Genomic DNA, 20,562 nt, shown 5'->3' with positions numbered 1-20,562 from the left:
TAGTCTGGCTCAAATTATAGAAAACCAGAGAAAGTACAATATTAAATTAAAATACTCTTAAGGTTACACCTGAGATTTGTCTCCTTGATCTTTCTGTCTCTGCCAAATGGCACTGACTCATTTTGAAGTGGCCAAAGAGACCAAGTGAAGATTAATAGGCAGAATACCAGGCACTGAGTTTATTATTCCTACCTTATCCATGTGCTTTTGTGTTCTTGGAACTGTCTGAGCTTGCTTTTTCCTTGTTACCTGGCAGTAAAAAGCACCTCCATAACACAGGGCCATTGTAAAAACTATAGGTAACATCCCCAGAAGTTGTTTTAAGTATCTATATAAATACAGAGTTATACTGTCACTGTTATTACCATGACTTGTTATTACTGTTATAAAAATTGCCTTTTCAATACCAGTTCCTAACAAGTAGATGTAAACTTATTGAAATAGGAATCTTCTTTTCTAATAAATGTTTTTAAAATTCCCCTGAGGCTGGGGATTTAGCTCAGTGGTTCCACCACCTGCCTCAAAAGCACAAGGTCCCGAGTTCGATTCCCGGTACCAAAAAAAAAAATCTGTGTCATGTTGAAAGAAACTGAATTACATATATACATCACATTCCTCCCTAGGAACATCAAATTCATCCTGGGCCGGGGATTTAGCTCAGTGGTTTCACTGCCTGCTGTGCAGGCCCAAGGACCTGAGTTCGATCCCCGGTACTAAAAAAAAATTAAAAATAAAATAAAAAATAAAATTCCCCTGCCAGAATATATCGTTATACCCAGGTATATGATGTTAAAATAAAAAAGTGAAAACCTGGGAAAATGGTCTAGGGGAGGCAAGGGTCCTAGAGTCTTATTTATTTAGTTAGGGTTTTTTTGTTTTGTTTTATTGGGGGATTTTTGGTTCCGGGGATCAAACTTGGGACCTTGCACTTGCAAGCCAAGCAGGGGAACCACTGAGCTATATCCCTGGCCCTAGTTAGTTTTGTTTTTTTTTTTGAGACAGGGTCTCACTATGTAGTTCAGGCTGACCTCAAACTCATGGTGATCCTCCTGCCTCAGCTTCCCAAGTGCTGGGATTACAGGTGTGCACCATCACACCCAACAAGGGTCCTAGAATCTTTAAGCAATTGTCCTGAAATGTTGGTGTGAGTGGACAGAGAAGAGCTTGTGGGAGCTGGGCGTGGCCTGCTGTTGGAAGGACTTCGCCTCACAGGGAGGTATGTGGGAAGCTGTTACCCACATACTTACTTTGGTGGCTCCATAGCCAGTATCTGGATGTGGGCTTGGATTCCTTTTCGGCTTGCAAGCAGGAAGAAAGCCTAGATTGGAACAGAGGAGAATGAGAGGCAGTGGATCCTCTCTGGCCCCCGTGTCAGTCTGCAGTGGCTTCTGACTCCAGCCACATTCCAAGGGCAGTGGCTGCTTCCTCACCTCTGCTTTCCAGATTGCACACCACCTTCCCCCTCTCCCAACTGTAATCCAGAACCACACAGGGAAAGAGATTCTTAGACATCTGTTTCTTAGTTTAATCAAGTTGACAAAACCTACTTCTGCATATCCACTTTAACTGGTTTTTTTTCAACGCAGCAACCAGTTGTGGATCCCAGTCATTCCAAATGAAGAGAGCTTCTACGATTTACTGTATCTACATTTAAAGTATGTTGATAAATGGTGTTATGCTTTATACAGTAAAAAGCTCAACAAAAGTTATTTTGCATAGTTTTAGAGTTAGAGTAATTAATTGGGTAGGAGTTCCAGTTTTAGCTATAGAGAAAATCAGTGTTTTTCTCTCTCATCTTAGGAATCCCCCAATGGCAATTAGGAAAAACAGAAGCAGCAGATAGAAAATTCCAAATTTGAAAAATCTAGAAGACATCTGAAACCCCAAATTATAATGTGTGAGGAGGCACTACCAAATACAGCTAAGGTAAAACTAGACAGGGTAGATGCTTAGGACACCTTACGCGCTGCAAATCTGAGACAAAGCTGGCAGAACAGTTAGCAGAGGAAGTGGAACATTCTCAGGGTCAAAACCAATAACACTTTGTCTGGACCAATGAAAGTGGGTGTGCAGACTGATTTGAGAGCTCGCCTAGAGCTAGTAGGGCCTAAAGAAGAACCAAGCTAGTGGGGACTGGAGAGGGACTACCTACAGAAACAATATTTGTAGGAAGCAGTCTATGATTTAGGCTGGGTAGAGGAAAGAGACTCAACCATTTGAGTAAACCTTAACTACTGCTCTCTTCTGGTTGAGAAATAAGAGCTAAAATAACTCACATGTGCACGTACTCTCTCTCTCTCTCTCTCACACACACACACACCTTTCTGTCACACAGAATTTCTGCTAGCTCAAAACATAGTCTCTGTCCCTTTCCTGTATAAGTCTGCTGTACATTGCTAGTCTTAGAAGTACTCACTTCGTTCCAGAATGAATAAGTAAAAACAAAACTGCAAAGGATTACACAAAAGTAAAACCAGAAAGAGTTGTTAGATTTTTGTTTTGTTTTGGTTTTTTTGGTACCAGGGATCAAACTCGGGTCCTTGCACTTGCGAGGCAGGTGGCAGAACCACTGAGCTAAATCCCCAGCCCAGAGTTGTTAGATTTTAATTACAACTCCAAATGGTCTGAACACTAACAAGAAAAAAAAAGCTGCCTCAGACAAACGTAGAAATTGTCACCAAATGAGACATATATTAAAAATATATGTTAGCAACCCTGTTTCAAAAACAAGGGGGTGGTGGTGGAGCTTCACCCCATGGTGGGGTGCTTATGTAGCATGCATTGGGCCCTGGATTCCAGCCCCAGTACCATAAATAAATGTGCGTATGTGTGTATAATATTGTAATCACTGCTTAAAAACCAAGAAGTTGAAGCAAAGAGCTCAGGGAGTTTATGACAAGTCAACAGCAGGGTAAAATGCAGTAAAGCTCAAAAAAGAAGAGACAAAACTATTTTAGCAACAAAGACATTCTTGGAAGTGGCACAAAAACAGAAAGGCATTCTGAAAACACAGGAAGAGACAGGAAGGAGAATTGAAAAGAATGCAAAGTGGAAGGACAGGGAAGAATTTTAAAGAATTAAAGAGACAATAATACATGTAGAAAATATTAGACAAACAAAATCTGGTATTTAAGCCACATGTTACTAGGGAAGCTGAGGCAGGAGGATGACAAGTTTGAGGCCAGCCTGGACAATTTATCTCAAAATGGGAATTTAAAAAAGGCCCATGGGGCTGGGGATTTAGCTCAGTGGTTCTGCTGCCTGTCTGGCTGTCTTGCAAGCGTAAGGTCCCAAGTTCAATCCCCAGTATCAAAAAAATTTAAAAATTAAAAAAAAAAGGCCCATGGATGTAGCTTAGTTGTAGAATGCTTGCTTAGCATGTACAAGGCCCTGGGTTCAACTCTAGAACTATAAAAAAGAAAAGAAAGTGAGTCCGATCCCTGGTACAAAAAAAAAAAGTCTGGTATTTGTATAACTGCTTTCCCTAAAAAAGATGGAAAACATTTAAAAAGATATAATTTAATATTTTATAAAATTAATAGGCATTAGGGCCAGGGATTTAGCTCAGTGGTTCCGTCATCTGCCTCACAAGCTCAAGGACCTGAGTTCGATCCCTGGTACCAAAAAAAAAAAACTAATAGGTATTAGTAAACCACCCCACCCCACCCCCATACTGGGGATCGAACTCAGGACCTTGCGCTTTTGAGGCAGGTGTGGTGCCACTGAGTGAAACCCCTGGCCCAGTAAAAAACTTTGTAAAAGGGCTGGGCATTTAGCTCAGTGGTTCCGGCGCCTGCCTCGCAAGCACAAGGTCCCAAGTTCGATCCCCGGTACCAAAAAAAAAAAAACTTTTTAAAAAAGAGGGAGCCTATGAGGGAAATGGGTCATTAATGGTACTTGATTTACTCACTCAGTAGTGTTAGAGAGGGACATGGTCTGTCCTGTTCTCTTATAAGGATGTCAGGAGAGTCACAAGGTAAGAAGGACTGTCGGCTGTCTGTAACCAGGGATTTGGCACTGCAGTTTCAATGAACCATGGCTTGAAACTATTTGAAAACAAATCAACTGTCTGCACTGAACATGTGCATTTTTTTTTCTTGTTATTATTCCCTAAACAATGTGATATAACAACTATTTACATAGTATTTGCATCACACCAGATATGCTAAACAATCTAGAGATGATTTTGAAAGTATGCAAGAGGAGCCAGGTACAGTGGCACATGTCTGTAGTTCCAACTACTCAGGAGGCTGAGGCAGGAGGATCACTTGAACCCAGGAGTTCTGGCAAGACTGTCTCAGGAAAGGGGCGGGGGGCAAGGAGGAAAGAAGAGAGAGGAGCAAGGGAAAAAGGATGAGGGAGGGAAAGCAGTTACACAAATACCACGAAGGGAGGAGAGAGGAAGGGGAAGAAGGAAGGAAGAAAGAAGGAAAGAAAGAGGGAGGGAGGCAGGAAGGAAGGATGCCAAGATGTATCTGCTGTACTGCTGTCCAGACCACTTTCCATGGCTGGTTTCTACCTCTTCCCCTTTTCAATAGAAAAGTCCTGAGTTAAAATACAGATTAAAAAAAAACTGTGGAAGTAACTTGCTGAATCAACTCCAGTTCACAAGAATGCTAATTTTAAACTTTGCTCTTTAAAAAAAATTATATTTTTCTGTATATTCCTATATATATATATATTAATGTGATAACTCATTACAAAAATTGAATATTGTGCAATTAAAATAACTTGACATCTCTGATAAAAGACACAGTCTAAGAACTCTTAACAGAAACTACAATCTTCAATCAATAAATTAAAAAATACTGGTTTCCAGCTTTTAAAAATTTGGAGCACAGTAATCAAGATAAAGGGCCAGGGATGTAGCTCAGTGGTGCAGCACCAGCCTAGCAAGCAAGGTCCTGAGTTTGATCCCTGGTAATGGGAAAAAAAAAAATAATCAAGATAAAGACCTATCGTAATAAACTGGATGGATTTCAGAGATTAAGAAAGGCAGAAGGAGAGTCAAGCCAGCACCAGTCTTCTGTAGAAGACTGAAGTTGAATATCCCTTTTCCAAAATGCTTAGATTCACAAGTGTTTCAGATTTCAGTGTTTTTAAAGATACTTGCTTAGACTTTACCAGTTGAGTGTCTGTAATCCAGACATCCAGACTATGATGTGCTCTAAAATTTGAACTACTACTCAAAACCTTTTCTGATTTTAGATTTTCAGGTGAGGAGTGTTCAACCTGTATTCAGTTCTAAAGAGAGATGCATATCTGGACCTAGGAGGGGAAATGGGATTCATTGCTCTCCGATTTTACATTCAGACAAACTATCATTTAAAGATAATAGACAAATATTTTTATGAGAACTCAGGAATGTAGCTCCTGTGGTTCTTATGAATATTGGAACAACGGCCATGGGAACAAATGGAGGGGCACATTGAGCCCCTTTAATTGTGGAGAGCAGGCTTTAAAATATTAGAGTACAGGCCAAGCACCAGGGCACGTGCCTGTAATCCCACCAGTTGGGGGCTGGGGCAGGAGAGTTGCAAGTTTGAGGCCAGGCTGGGGTATATAACAAAAGCTTGGCTCAAACAAATATAGATATAGATATACAGATAATTATTGAGACAGCAATATATAGATATATCAGAAAACAGGAATAAAATGTAAAGACCTAATATTGTTATCAGAAACACTTGGCAGAAATGAGGAAGGAATATTGTAGGTGATTAACAGTGATTTCCACATCTTTTATGAACTAGTGGTCAAAACATAGTTTAAAGCTGATAAATAAAAATAGAGACACTAATTATGAAGGTAAACTCAGGAAAATATAATACACTAAAATCAGGTAGAAGAGTAACAAAGGTGAAGAAAAAGTAGAAATATACTAGCCAAGCACGGTGGCACACTCATGTGATCCCAGCGCTCTCGGAGGCTAAGGCAGGAGGATCCCAAGTTTTATCGACTTAGTGAGGACTTGTCTCAGAATAAAAAAGGACTAAGGATGTAGCTCAGTGTGAAAGCCCTGGCTTCAATCCCCAATACCACCACCAAAAATAAAAAATAAAATAAAACTACACCCTGAATTTGTCATTACAGTATAGAGTCAGTAGATACCTGTATGTTAAAAATAGATTAAATATCGTCTGTAAAGTCATCACCTACTAAACAAAACACTTCAGAATTTTCAGCTCACATGGTGACGGGTTTTTAAAAAATCAAAGAAACAATAAAAACAAAACATAGTTTAAATATGATTTAAAATTGAGACTAAACATTTCAATCATGTAATTGTTTCAAGAATATTTTTAAGCTCTTACTGTGTGTCAGACATTGTTCTAGGTATTGATCCATTTAACCCTTCTGATAACTGTTCACTAAAGGAACTGTTACTGTCCGTGTTTTGTAGATAAGAACACAGGACAACAGCAAGACATATTGACTTGCTTCCTAATCTCACAACTAATAAGTGAAAAAGATAGGATTTGTACCCAGGTAGTCTAGCTCCAGTGCTTGGGTTTGTAACCGCTATACAGTACAGCCTTAGACGCAGTTAAAGCCGCATTTAAGCGAAGATTTATTGTCTAAAAGGTATATATTGCTGGGCACAGAGCACGTGCCTGTACTCCCAACTACTTGGGAGACTACGGCAAGAGAATCACAAGTTCAAGGTAAGCCTCTGTCTCAAAAATAAAAAAATACAAAGGGCTGGGGGTGTGCCTCAGTGCTTGAGCATGGAGCATGGAGTTGTCCCTAGGTTTGATTCCAGTAGTGCAAATAAATTGAATGAATGAGTAAAATATATACATATTAGTAAACAGAATGAAGCTAAGTGACTTGAGGAACCAACTGAAAGAGTAATCACAGCAGATAAATCTAAGAGAAGCATAATGAATAACTAATAAAGATAAAAGCAAAAATAACTGAATTGGAAAACAAGCAAAAACAATGGAACACTAATAAAGTAATCTGGGAACTTGATCTCATGAAGGGTGGGAGGGGAATGATAAACTTTTAGATAATTTTATGCAAAGAGAACAAAGCATAAATCACAATGCAAAAAATGTTGCTGAAAAAATAACCAAACCAAAAAGACCTGATTAAAAAAGTCCTAAAGGGGCCTAGCTCAGTGGGATTTAGCTCAGTGGTTCTGGCACCTGCCTTGAAAGTGCAAAGACCCGAGTTCAATCCCTGGTACCAGAAAAAAAAAAAAAAAAAGCCCTAAGGTATAATATTGGCAGCTCTACAAAAATGTTTACTATGAATGGAATAGTTAACTTTATAGGGAAACACAGTTATCGAAAGTGGCCTCAGAAGACTAGACTCACCATTTGTAATAGAGAAAATGGAAATGTTTTCATGAGACAATTATATTAAACTTCTAAGAAATAAAACTTTCCATTCTATTCAAAGTGTCTATAAGAATAAAAGCTTTAAAATTATTTTTACAATGCTATCATGACATTGGTAGCAAACCTCAACAAAGATAATATAAAATAGCTTCAGAGAATTCAGAAGTATTCTTAAAAAGTGATATGCCATTACCAAGTAGGGCTTATTCTAGGAATCCTAAAATTGTTCAAGTAATTTTCTGTATTAGTGGGAAAAGCATATGATTATCTCCATAGATTTTTGTTGTTGTTGTTGTTTTTTTGGGTTTTTTTGGTACCGGGGATCGAACTCGGGTCCTTGCGCTTATGTAGCAGGTGGCGAAATATCTCCATAGATGTTTAAAAAGACACTATATATCCAACATCTGCTTTTGGTTAAAAACTTTTGGAGAGAGGAACATCCTCAAGGACAAAAACTCTGAAGTATGGAAGTCACAAAGAAGGTTGATTAGTTCAACAGGTAGAGGTGAAAAGTGTGTAACAATAAAATTTTAAGTCAGAAGACAAATCATAAATTGAAAATATATTCATAACTCATCACAAAGGACTAATTTCCTTAATTTGTGAAAGTGTTTCTATATCAGCCAACCAAAAAAACCTGGAGAAACAGGTACAGAATATGCACAGCTATTTCAAGCAAGGTGATACAAATATCTCTTAAACTGGTGCTTCACCTCACTCAAAGGAGGAAGGATACAAATTCAAACTGCAGTAAGCTACAGTTTTCACCAGTTAAATCATCAAAGTTTTAGAAGTAGTGATTATATTCCACAGGTGACTGTATGATGAAGCAGGTACTTTTGTACATTGTTGGTGGGAATTGTATAAATTAATATAATTTCTATAGAGAGCACATTTTAGATGCATGTAACCCAACAGTTCTACTTGTAGGACTCTGTCCTACTGAAGAATATATGTGAAATGGTTGTGTATATAGTTAATCATTGCATCATTCTGGGTAAAGCTAAAGATTGGCTACTCACTAGAAAACTGTTTCAATCGAGTATGGAATACTATACAGCCATGAAAAGAACATAAAAGTTCTTTATATTCTGATATGTAAAAGCCTCCTAGATCTCTTGTGAAGTTAAAAATGTAAGATGCAGAAGATTGTTGTATACTATAACTTGGGTCAGTATACATACTACATATATACAATATTTGTATATTTATAACTATGTGCCATCTTCTAAGATGAAGTAACAAAAACTAGTAATAGTAGTTGTCCCTGGGGAGAGATATTGAATATGAGAAAAGTTACTTTTCATGGCATGTGTGTATTTGTGCCTGTGTGTGCATGTGCCATGGATATATACTACCTACTAAAATATTAATTTTTAAAATGTAAGAAAAACTATATAATGATATAACTGGGGAACAAAGAGTTCCTGTATTTCTTTAGAGAATCTTAAATGTTTTAAGGGTTTTTAAGTTGTAGAAGACCTTAGAGTTTATTTTTTTAAATGCTCAGTTTTTAGAAAGTGTACCACAGCTGCCTATGATGATATGCACCTGTACTTCCAGCACTGTGGGAGGCTGAGGCAGGAGGATGGAAAGTTTGAGTCCAGTTTGAGCAATTTACTAATTTAACAAGATCCTGTCTCAAAATCAGTGTGAAGGCCCTGGGTTCAATTCCCCAGAACTGCCAAAAAAATTTTTAAATCTTTATCTTGATTATTTAGGCCATTTTTAGCATCTTAGTTTTGGGCCAGGGTATAGATTAGAACCGTATAGGGCTGGGGATTTAGCTCAGTGGTTCTGCCACCTGCCTCGCAAGCACAAGGTCCCAAGTTCGATCCCTGTACCAAAAAAAAAAAAAAAAGAACCATATACCCCTAAAGTGAGTGGTCCCAGATTATTGTATATTTAAAATTCTTTTCCCTTTTTATAATTATATTCTCTATCAGTATCAAATTCAAAGCACCAGTTTTTCTCCTATTGTCATTGCCCTGTCCCTAACATCCCACACTTTTGCTCTGCCGAAAGCTAGGGATCATATATGTAGATGCACATTGTAAGTTTGGGTCCCTGCCTGATGGCTCCCTTTGAATGAAATCCAAATACTTGTAGGAAGTGAACTTTGTGCTGTCTCTTGTGCCTGTTTGTATTCTTATTTGCTTAACTGTACGCACTGTTTCCAGTAGTTAAGAATTCTGGATCAGTGACCCCTAGAGAGAGAAGTTGTTACTGTATTTGAATTGTTGGAAAATTGGGGTATATACTTACTTATACTTTTCAAGGAAGACCGTACATTCAGTGCGTATATGTCCAATTCACATTTACTGAGCCCTACTGTAAAAGCTCTATAAAATCCTATCATAAAGATTACAGACTGAATTGGAAATCTTAGTTTATGGGAGGTTGAGTGTAGATATATATATTTGTATGGTGTCATTTGGATCTTGAGGGGAAGATAGATCTTGATTGAATATGAAAGGCATTATTCATATGATAAAAATAACAGTTAACTGGAAATTCTAGGTAACCCGCAATTTTTGTCTCTCTAGATGTCAATCAGAAAAAAATTGTTTCTGTTTTAATCTTTATTGTTAAAATGTTTTTGTGAGGATTCACTCCACTTTTGTGTTCTGGAGGGCCCCGTGACTAGTGTGAGTTAATCGATGGATCGAAGTCCTCAATGGCAGATACACAGTAGTATAATTATAAATTCGGATAACTTATTTAATACACAGCACTGCCTTTGCACTGCCATCAGCACTCGCTGGAATTTGAGAAAGGCTTTTAAATAGAATAACTGGTAAGAATTTGTTTTATTGACTTTATGTCAAGTTTAGACACAATATTATAGTTTTTGAACTTCCTAATGATGCCAGAGTCTTTTAGTAGAGAAATCCTACCTAAGTCTTAACGGTTTTTACCCAGTTAGCCTAAGGAAGTGGACATAAAGCTTATAGAGTGTTTTGTAGAATTGAACCTTCTAGTCTGAAGCTTTTCACAAAATGTTAGTTACAATAAGTTTGTACAGGCTGGCAGAGTTATCTGCCATTCTCCACCATTGGCTCACAAAAGGCCAAATACCTGTTAGATTCCTCCTTGTACCTCTTTTCTATGACCAGATTCAAGAGGAAGTGGATTAAATGAAATAACGGCCATGTCACTTACCATCATACGGCAGAAAATATTATTTTATTTACTTATTTATTATAATTACCATACTGTCATTGTTTTGAAGGTATAGCTGGATAATTTTGGGTTCTGATGTCAGCTTGTAAATTTATAGTAAGTTGGGGAAGTCCTGATAAGTCAAACTGCTTACTAAATGTCCCCAGGTAGTGAACTGGTTACTATGTGATACTATGATACACACACACACACACACACACACACACACACACACACTCTCTGACTAGCATAGTCAAAGGTAGTCTTGAAAGATTATGTCACAGTTTTTTTTTAGCATATGAAAGTATCATAAGTTGATCAAAGGAAAAAGAACAGTATATACAATATGATGCCTACTTTTTGTGAGAAAATTTATATGCCCATACACAAAAATGAGATAATACAAGAAAAATGTTAGAATGGGTTTTGTTAGGATTGAGTATGGCAATAACAAAGAACTAAGAAATAGTGGCTTAAATAATAGAGGATTCATTTCTCTTTCACTTTTAGGAATTCCCGAGGGAGGCAGGCTCGACCTGAGACGTGAGTCATGGTGTCAGGAACCCAGGCTCTGTCTGTTTCCTCCCTGTATTCCCCAAGACCCTCACTGCCCGGCAGAGCTGCGGCCCAGCCTCTCCCACCCTGTCCACGCCCCTTCCCGCTCAGAGCAGTCACTTGTGGTCTTGTTAGAGAATTGCATGTGCTAGGCAATCGTGTAGTGTAACGAACAAACCAACTTGCTTTTCATTAAAATGTCATATTAATTTTGTTTATATTTGTAACACTTTAGTTAATTATTAATACAAATCATCTTTTAATCTGATAAAATAGGTGTATGTAAAACAGGGGCCTGAGGTGAGGAGGACCGTTCCTCCTAAAAGTCTCTCCCGGGCCGGGGATTTAGCTCAGTGGTTCCGGCACCTGCCTCGAAAGTGCAAGGTCCCAAGTTTGATCCCTGGTACCAAAAAAAAAAAAAAAAAAAAAAAGGCCTACCTAAAAGTTCTCTCTGATGGGGACCTCTGTCTTCAACTCATTATTAAACTAGGCCTTCCGATTTAGGAACTCCCCTTGCAGTAAAATTTGAGTATTAACCGCCTGTTGTTTCTTCCCTCTTCCCCTCTTCCAAAGTCACTCTTATCTCCCATTTGGCACGCATGTGGCCTTTTGGCAGATGTCTGCTCTCTTTTTTTTTCTTTCTTCACCTAGCTGTCTCATATTCAAAGACCAGTCTAGCTACATAATCCATTGAGCCATCAGTTTAGGAAATAAACCACGAAACTGAATTTCCAGGAAAACTGTTAATTAGGATGGATAACGGGTGTTAGAGGATTCTTTTTGAAAGGAAGTTGAAATAAAATAATACCTTATTAAAAACAAATTGAAAAATGCTGCTTTCCTAATGTTTCCTTCTGTTCTTCAGTTCTCCCCTGGGGAGTTCCAGTTGTTAGTGACACAGGTTAAACAAGAGGCCGGGATCCCGGGGGGGGGGGGGGGGGGGTGACACTCTCTTTACTACCTACCTGCCCCATCGAAGTTAGGGGCCTGCCCTTTACTGGAGTATCCAAATTAGGAACTTCCCGGTCATCCTAGATTTTCCCTCCCCTGCTCACATCCCATCCCTATGGACTCTGTATCCTACATAAGTCTCAATAAGTAACACCTCATCTCCTGTCTTTTTAGTTCCTTGTGCCTCTTGCCTGAGCCGTTTTAACTCTCTTTACCAAACAGTGGTTAACAATTTTAAGCTGTTCGTTTCCTGTTTGGTCTCCTGTGTCTTCTGTTTTGTCCTATGAATATCTTTTAGGAAAACAGATTTGGCCATGTCCCTCTTTTGCCTCCAAACTTCAGGGACTCCCTTTGCAGAAAAACAAAATTCAATTGCCTTTTTAACCTGGCCTGGCTTTTCAGACACCTACTTCTTTGACTTCTCTGCCCCTCCGTCCTCTATGTGGAATGTCTTCAATCCCACGCTTTCTATGCCATGTAAATTCCTCTCATCTTTGAAGTCCTGATGCACTGCCACGCCTACCCTCACCCCTGGGCTTCTTGACACCCCTTGTATTCCTCTTTGAGGATCCTAATCACACTGTATGGAATGGTCAGGCCACTGGCCCCTCTGAGCAGTGAACTTCTGGGTGGTGTGATCTTACATATGAGCCCTCAACATCTGTCCCAATACTTGGCCTACAGTATCAAATCAAATTGAGTGAAATAAAAGCAAGCACGTGTGCTTTATATACCCTGATTCCTCCTGCACACACCCTGAAAACAATGCCAAGACAACCCAGGACACTGGCTGGTGAAGCTGGGCTGTAATGAGGCAGATTGAGTTCAAGTCGAGTGCAGAGGAACTGTTTCCTGCCCTCATGCCATCCTGGCCTGTTCTTTATTGGTTCCACCCAATTTCCCCTTTCTTTCCTCTTGATTGTTCAGAAGGGTCCATGTAGCTCAATCTGTTAGGCTTGCTTCTTTCTCAGCACCAAAAGCTGTGGTGTTTATTATGTGTGCGCACACACATGTATGTGTTTCAACATAACCTCCCAGAGATAGCACTGGACATGTCCACTTAAAAATTGTGAATAAGAAAAAAGAGGCAACAGAGAATGAATAATACTCAGTGATTATGCAATTTGCTAAATTCCAGTATTTATATTTGATCCTTCCAACCACCTTGTGAAGTGTAGGCACCATGTTTATCCCTGTTTTATAGATGGGTTGACTGAGGCAAAGAGAGAAAGTAGATCATATGTACCGCAGTTGGAGAGCTGAGATCTAGTCAACATAGGTCTTAATCCAAAGTTAGTGCTCTAAGCGCAATTAGTCTTAAAATACTCTTAAGGAGCCACACTAAGATTAATACTTGTCTTACAAAGATTACCTCTGAAGGGCAAAGGAATGTTTGTTTTCTCTGATTCTGTGTGTGCATGTTGGTGTGTGTCTGAGCACTCATAGATTTTCCCATCAAGGATTTAATTGCAAGGATCTTTGTAGGCAAGATATTCCTTCTGGACTTGGACTGAATCTCAGGAGCTCATTGTTTTCCCACACAGAGCATACAGACAGGTTTGCCTGTCTCTTTCTTGGGTCTTATACTTCTGGCCTTGGACAGTGCTTGTACTTTGTTGCCCAAGTTTCAACCCAACAGCTCCAGACAGTGTCTCCATCTTGACAAAATATATCCCATGGAAGTGAATAAACACAAATGATAAGGATTGCTTTCTGCCCCTCCCATGCCAAAAAACAACCCTCAGAATTCTGATGGGAAGATATGCTATTTACAAAAGAACTGTTAACCCACAATGTGGAGTTGCCAGTGAGCTGAGCCTTTGGAAGATTTCTGGTCTTCCCTGGGAGAAAGAATACCCCTCCCACCTATGCCTTCTTCCTATGTCACTTTCTGTGCCAGCTCACTCTCTGATTTCCAGCTTCTTTATATTTAAACTCAGAGGTATATGTGCTTCATTTAAATTGCTTACACCCCTCTTAATCCACAAGACTTTTCCTATGTCTTTATCCTAGATATAAATCTTTTATCTGAGATCTCCAAAGGGATAAGCAATCCTGAATTGAACTCTTTAAGAAAAACTGAAATCAATCCAGGCTTTGGAGAATATGCATGCCCTGGCTATGGGCCAGCTGTCAGCTGCTTCTCTTAGCTGAGGAGACAGGTCAGTGGGAGGAAAATCCTGCCGAAGAGTCAGGCAGTGGTAGTCAGTCCTGACCATGCCAAAGAGAGCACCAGTGAGCCGGCAGGCCTGTGAAGGCTGCCCTCGGGGTTTGTGGTTGGGAAGGATAAACAAATACTTGCACAGGGTGCGTCCAGAACTGAGTTGTCAAGGTCACTGTGGTGCAAACAGAAAGCACAGTGTCAGTGTGTCCTGGAGTCTGGACGCAAGTGGCCTTTCTTGGCAGCGTCTATAAAGAACACAGAGCATGCTGTAACCTCCTCTGCTGATACAGGGTGCTCTCCTAACAGCTTAGTGAAATCTCTAGATCTGTTTCCGTTTCGTGTAGGTTGCTCTGAAAGTGGAGCCAAGCTTGCATTTTCTGTGGACTGGACCTTTGCCTGGTGTGCTTTGCTCCTCCACTTGAAAATGACCTATTACCCTGTGATTCATTAGTCCTACCCAGTGACGTAGCAGACACTCACAGGGAATCTCAAATGGTTTTCAGCTTTCTTCAGATGAGAGTAAGAACACACAGACACACCTAAATCTCTCCTTGAGAAAACGATGAGCAGGGAAAAAATTAAGGGAGTGTCAATAGCACTTTCTTTATTAACATGCCTGATTTTCTTGGATGCTAATACAGTGTCTGTAGCTTTTCCCTGTCCTCAGCCACAATGTAGGTAAGAAATATTGAGTGACCGTTAAGATGTGTTTTTTAATTACAATACTATTAAAGTATTAGACTTTTCTTATTTTTTAATGAAGATGTCTATGGATATACAGTATAGTATATGATGCTTTCTGATGTGCATGTAGTGTACCATAGCTTTGATATTTTTCTTTCTTTTTTTTTTTGTTAAATTGACATCAGGCTAATTTATCTGTCGAGTTTTTATCTGGCTTCAAAATCAGTGCCTTGTCATTAGCAAATTTCACTTACTAGTTTTAGTCAAGACTGAGCTGCACAAAGGTTGAATTGGTGACTATTATATTTGTTTAACTGCTGTAAAGTAAGTTTGCAACAATAGATGCTTGCACTTAAATAGGCCTGGGGAGCATTGGGCCCTATCAATCATGCAGACATTTCCCTCCTGCTGTCTCCTCTGATGGACAGTTCTGCTGATGTAGATATTCAAAAAGAAGGGATCAGGAAGAACAGATGATGGATAAAGACAATCTTCTGTCTTGAGAGGAAATCGGAGAAATCCTTTTAAGGAATTTCTTTGTCGTGGTGTCAGAAGATTAATTATGCGCGTGTGAAAACAGCTTTCTCATTGGGTGAAAAGAGACATTATCCTTCTGACTTGTGACAGAAGATTTTCAAAGAAAGAGAGTTTTAAAGATTTCAGCTACTCTAAAATCTTCTTATTCTGTTGTTTTCCAAGAATCTTCCAAGACCCTTGGATTACATCCATGACCTTGTGATGGTCAAGGCGTTATTAATGAATCAGGAGCTTTTGTTTCAAGTGAGGCCCTAACCTGTTCCTCATTCAGATCCTTTCTGAGGCCTCAAATCTGTACATCAGCTTTTAAAGTAACATAATCATAGCACAGGTGAGTATTTATCACATTCCAGGAATGGTATCTTGTAGTAATCAAAAAAATACTTCAGTACAACCAAAAACTCATACATCAGATCAGTAAACACAATTTTTAGCAAAGCACATGATTTTATAATCTGAAAAGATATTCTTTTAAAAATTGAATTCTTAGTTGTATGAGTTAATCTAGTTGGAAATTGGGATAATATCAAAGATACACTCCTGAGCATAACAAATCATATTTGGAAGAGACTTTGAAAGTTACAGACAGAATATATTACATGAAACATAACAGTTGTTGCTTCAAATAACTTTATTTTCCAGGCAACTAAAGTCTCAAAAATTTTTAGAAGATTAGATATTTCAGTGAAAAATATTTCTAAAATATATTACTTAATATCCTGCCTTTTAAATAATGCACAGACTGACTCAGAGTCATAATTATAAAGATCCTCTATTTTGTTGCACTGAAATACAGTGACATCCACAGGGACCATTGAGGTACTTAGTGGAGGGTTATTTGCTTCTACACTAAGTGGCCTGAACAGCCATATTTTAATTTTCAGTGTCACTTTTGGTAGAAATGAGGTCTCTTTCAGGTGAGTTATTTCTACCTGGAATCTGTGTCATGTTGCTTATAAGCTGCTATTTTGCTTTATTCCTAAGAGTGAGTGTGCATTGGCAATTATTCCACTGTAAGAAGTCATTTTTGGGTGGCTGGGGATTTAGCTCAGTGGTTCTGATGCCTGCCTCGCAAGCGCAAGTTCCCGAGTTTGATCCCCTATACCCAAAAGAAAAAGTCATTTTTTCTTTTATGTCCTGGTACTTGGCTGGTTTTCTAAGCTAGGCAGTTGAGATTTCCCAGTAGTCTGATATCTGGAAGGAGGTATTACTGTGAACACATACATGTACAAATAACAGGGTTCATGTTCTCAGTATTAACGCTGTATGATGTATTATTTTAGTGACTCTGAATATGGATCACCTATGGCACATTTTTACTTCAGAGCGTTAAGACTAGATTTGCAGGGCTGGGGATTTAGCTCAGTGGTTCCGCGGCCGGCCTCGCAAGCACAAGGACCTGAGTTCGATCCCCGGTACCAAAAAAAAAAGACTAGATTTGCAACACTTGTACCACACTAAACACTTCTGCCTTGCCTTTCCTGGGAGCCCAACACAGCTGCTGTGAAATGGTAACTATACAATACAGTGATCTTAAATAAATGAGATTGCACTGGGAAAAATCATTAAAATGAACATTAAATTAACTAGCCGATATTGGTGTTTTACAATTTTTTACAGATTTTTTTGTGAGAGTTTGTAACCAAGACCAGGTGAGTAAGTGATTTTTTTTTGAGAGGGTCCCACTATTTTGTTCAAACTCCTAGGTTCAGCAATGCACTTGCTTCAGCCTCCTAAATACCTGGTACTATAGGTGCATGCCACCACATTCAGCTCTGAATCTCACTATAATTCATGTACTTAAGTAGAGTTAAACATTTAGAATTCTTCACTAAGCAGGATTTAAACCTTAATATACTACCAGTTCTATTTCTAGTTTTTCATTTTTGAAGGTGATAAACCAAAATTACAGTTTTCATGAAATGCATGAAGTTTTTAAGAAATAATTGTAGAGACATAAAAGCCTAAGGGGTTAATGTAATCCCTTTTCTCTTTGTTTATTAGCAGGGCAAGTGATGATTCTGCTGCACTTTGTCTTGCTGAGGAAAAACACCCATTATGCTCCTATTACCCTCTCTGTTAGCACAATGAGTTGACCTTTGAGAGGGCTGCAATTAAAACTGAAGGTAATTCATCTCAGTGACATAGAACATCTGAAGAAAAAAGTTTACTGATTAATTTTAAAATATAGCCAGTTATAGAAAATGTTTCTCTCTTGGTCTTTCTGACCTTAGCATTAAAAGAACAATCAATTTATCACCCACTGGCTACATGAATTACATGGAAAAGAACTTTAGGTCTTCTCCTTCCTAAACCCTCGCTGAGTTTTTCTGGTACTACATAAAAGTGGGCCTTTTGTACCTAAATTACTTTACAGATACTGCATTAATCTTAGTGATGGTGTTCTCACTTTCCCTGTAATAAGCAAGGTATGGGATTATTATGGGAAAAGATGACATTGCATTTTCAAAACGGATGTATAAATGTGTAATGGGGAAGTTCACTTAATATTTTGGACCCTAGCCTTTTTGATAATGAAAATACCAGTGATTGGTATATTTTGAATATGCAATGGATATCATATTGTATTTTATATTATTCATTAGTATCATTAAAAAAAATTAAACATAGTATATGTCTTTGTATATATACCAAGAAGGTCTTCATTCTAGAAACAAATGGTTTATCAGACCAAAATAATGGGAAAAGATAAATGAATCAAGGACAAAAGATGTTTCTCTTTGGTAATTTTGTTTTAAATGTGAAAGCTCTATCATCCTGCTCCTTTTACACAATGATTAAATGGAAAAATAAGATAACCTAAGACTTGGGAGTTTCTCAGCTATTGGATGTTGAAATCAGTCTTCTGAAGACCTTGACTGCAGTCTCTGTAATGTGTTTTGCATTTCTTAAAATAATTTCCTTAATAAATTGTTCTCCATCTGAACAGTCCGAATGCCAGAAGGGCACAGCTGCACTGACTTTCTCTCTTGGTTTCCTCTGATATTGGCTGGTTCCAAACATTAAACCAGCTACAGGGCTGGGGATTTAGCTCAGTGGTTCCGCCTATGGAACCTGATTCTTACAAATAAGCACTCTGTATAGTAATCATACACACTTTTGATCTCCTCTCTTTTTAAAAAAAATCCCAAATAAAGTGATTTTCAACTCTCAGATCACAGAATCATCTGGGATTAACATCTCCTATTTGCCAAATCTGGAAGCCTTTCTGGATATTCAAAATGTACATTTCCAAGTCTGTTCTCAGATCCACTTACTGGTAAATCTCTAGGAGCGAGGACAAAGAAAGAACACAAAACTGCTCTTCAGATGGTTTTGCTACAGCCCTTGAATTAGACTTTGTGAGAAACACTAATCTAAATGTCTCTGAATTTAAAGAGTATCTGGTCACATTGGTCTCAGCAGGAAAAATCAGTAGTAATTCCAACCAAATTTTCTATTTTGTTATATCCAGGTCAAATATATCCGTGCTGTACAGTTGCTGGAACAAATAGAAAGGTGTGTTCTGTTCTTTCTTCCTACAGCTCTTGGGTTGTTATCATGTCGTGCTTCGTACCATGGCCAGCAGCAGCACGCCAGCTGTACAGGCCTGCTCACAGGGTGCCTCGCTGCACAGGGCTTGTCTCTTGGTTATCTGTAGCTATGAGCAGTTCCGCTATGAGCAGTTCCTCTATGTTCCTTCTTCCTAGGGTTCTCCTGCATTTCTTCACTCTTTACTTTTTCTTCCAGTTTTTGTCTCTAGCCCACATACTTCAGTTCCTTTAGGGTTTCCTTAATATATTGCTTCTCAACAAAGATTTTTCCCCAGGGTATTAGAATGAGCGATTATAGAAAATAGTAAAGATCATGTCAATGGTTGAACAGAACCCAATTATTTTGGGTTATCCCCACTCTGTCCTCATCGTGTGCTGGAAACTGAATCCAGAACCTTGTGCATGCTAATAAGCACATACCTGGGTTATGTTTTAAATTTATCTTATTACAAAATTTGGGGCTGGATATGTAGCTCAGTAGTACAGAATGTGCTTAGCATGAGTGAGACCCTGGATTCAATCCTTAGTAACCTGCCCCCAAAAGAAAGAAGTTTTGAAGTTTAGAAAAGGTAAATAATAAAGTTGGGATGTAATTGTAGAAAATCATATTGTAATGGATAAGAATCCCATATTCTTTTTTTTTTCGGTTCCGGGAATTGAACTCAGGACCTTGTGTTTGGCAGGGACAGCACCTCTGAGCTAAATCCCTAGCAAGAATCTCATGTTCTTTTAGTCTGATTCTCTAGTAAATCAGGAATAACATTAAGGTTTTTTTTTTAATGGAAACCAATTCTTTTTGTCTAACACCAGAAGTTTCTAAGTAAGGATTTTTATAATTTGTGTAGGTAAAGTTATGTTTATCCAAGCTAACATTTGTTAGTTCTTTTGAGTTTTAACTAAGTTTTGATTAGAGTTTGGACCATTTCTTGTATCCTTTCCCTTGACAAAAGAACATAATGTAGTTTAGCTTGAAGAGGACAAGATACAGAGTTTAAAGGACATGGTTTGAATCTCACCATCTTTCTTGTACAAGTCGTTCATCATTTTGGTCTCTGTTTTTCTCATGTAGTGAATGCAGGGATACCTATTTTCCAGTGTTATTGTGAGGATTAGATGAAGAAAAATATATCAAAGCTCCCAGGGCATTTGTGAGGTGGTGTTTAGATGTTTTGGATTAATTTAGATGTTGGTTGCATCTAATAACAATTGAGAAACTTCTTTCAAACTTAGACTAAGATAATAATTGATAGGTCTATTATTTTCATAAGTTTCTTAGACAACCTAAAACAATCACATTGTTATAAATCTCTAGAACCCAGGACATTATAATTGTGCTTTCATTTTCATTCTCATTGCCTTTTACAGTGGACACTGTTGACAGCGTCAATTGCAAATTACCTGTCTAGCAGTTCCCTTGCATGGGTTAGTTTGTTTGTGTACCTATGTTTTTTTTAACTTCCTTTGTTTGCTTGTAGGGTCCCTGCTAGTTCAAGCCCTGCTCCCCACTCACAGGACCTGACGATATAGGACGGTAACTGTGACCCCATCATCACAATCCCTCACGTAGAATAAACACTGTCCTAAAGTCAGACACATGCACTCGAGTATC

At 38.5% G+C, this 20,562-nt stretch overlaps 1 protein-coding gene across 22 annotated transcripts in view; it reads left to right on the top strand.

Moving 5' to 3' along the window:
- Nucleotides 1-20,562, top strand: part of Greb1l (GREB1 like retinoic acid receptor coactivator) — a 233,555-nt gene that overhangs the window by 67,003 nt on the left and 145,990 nt on the right. For 3 of the 22 annotated variants that reach the window (XM_087189727.1, XM_087189709.1, XM_087189718.1), the window contains exons 1-2: nt 14,908-15,730; nt 17,404-17,525. The exons of 18 other annotated variants lie outside the window; for them this stretch is intronic. The gene's annotated coding sequence lies outside the window, so the exon portion shown is untranslated. Of the gene's footprint in view, nt 1-14,907; nt 15,731-17,403; nt 17,526-20,562 lie in introns of those variants that run through there. One more of the 22 variants, XM_087189714.1, reaches the window with a different exon arrangement.

This window comes from Heterocephalus glaber, unplaced genomic scaffold (genome assembly GCF_053883595.1).
Source record: "Heterocephalus glaber isolate CG9 unplaced genomic scaffold, H.glaber_assembly_v1.0 deba00000331, whole genome shotgun sequence".
In the NCBI taxonomy this organism is placed as follows: Eukaryota; Metazoa; Chordata; class Mammalia; order Rodentia; family Bathyergidae; genus Heterocephalus; species Heterocephalus glaber.
This window is presented reverse-complemented; position numbering and strand designations above follow the sequence as displayed.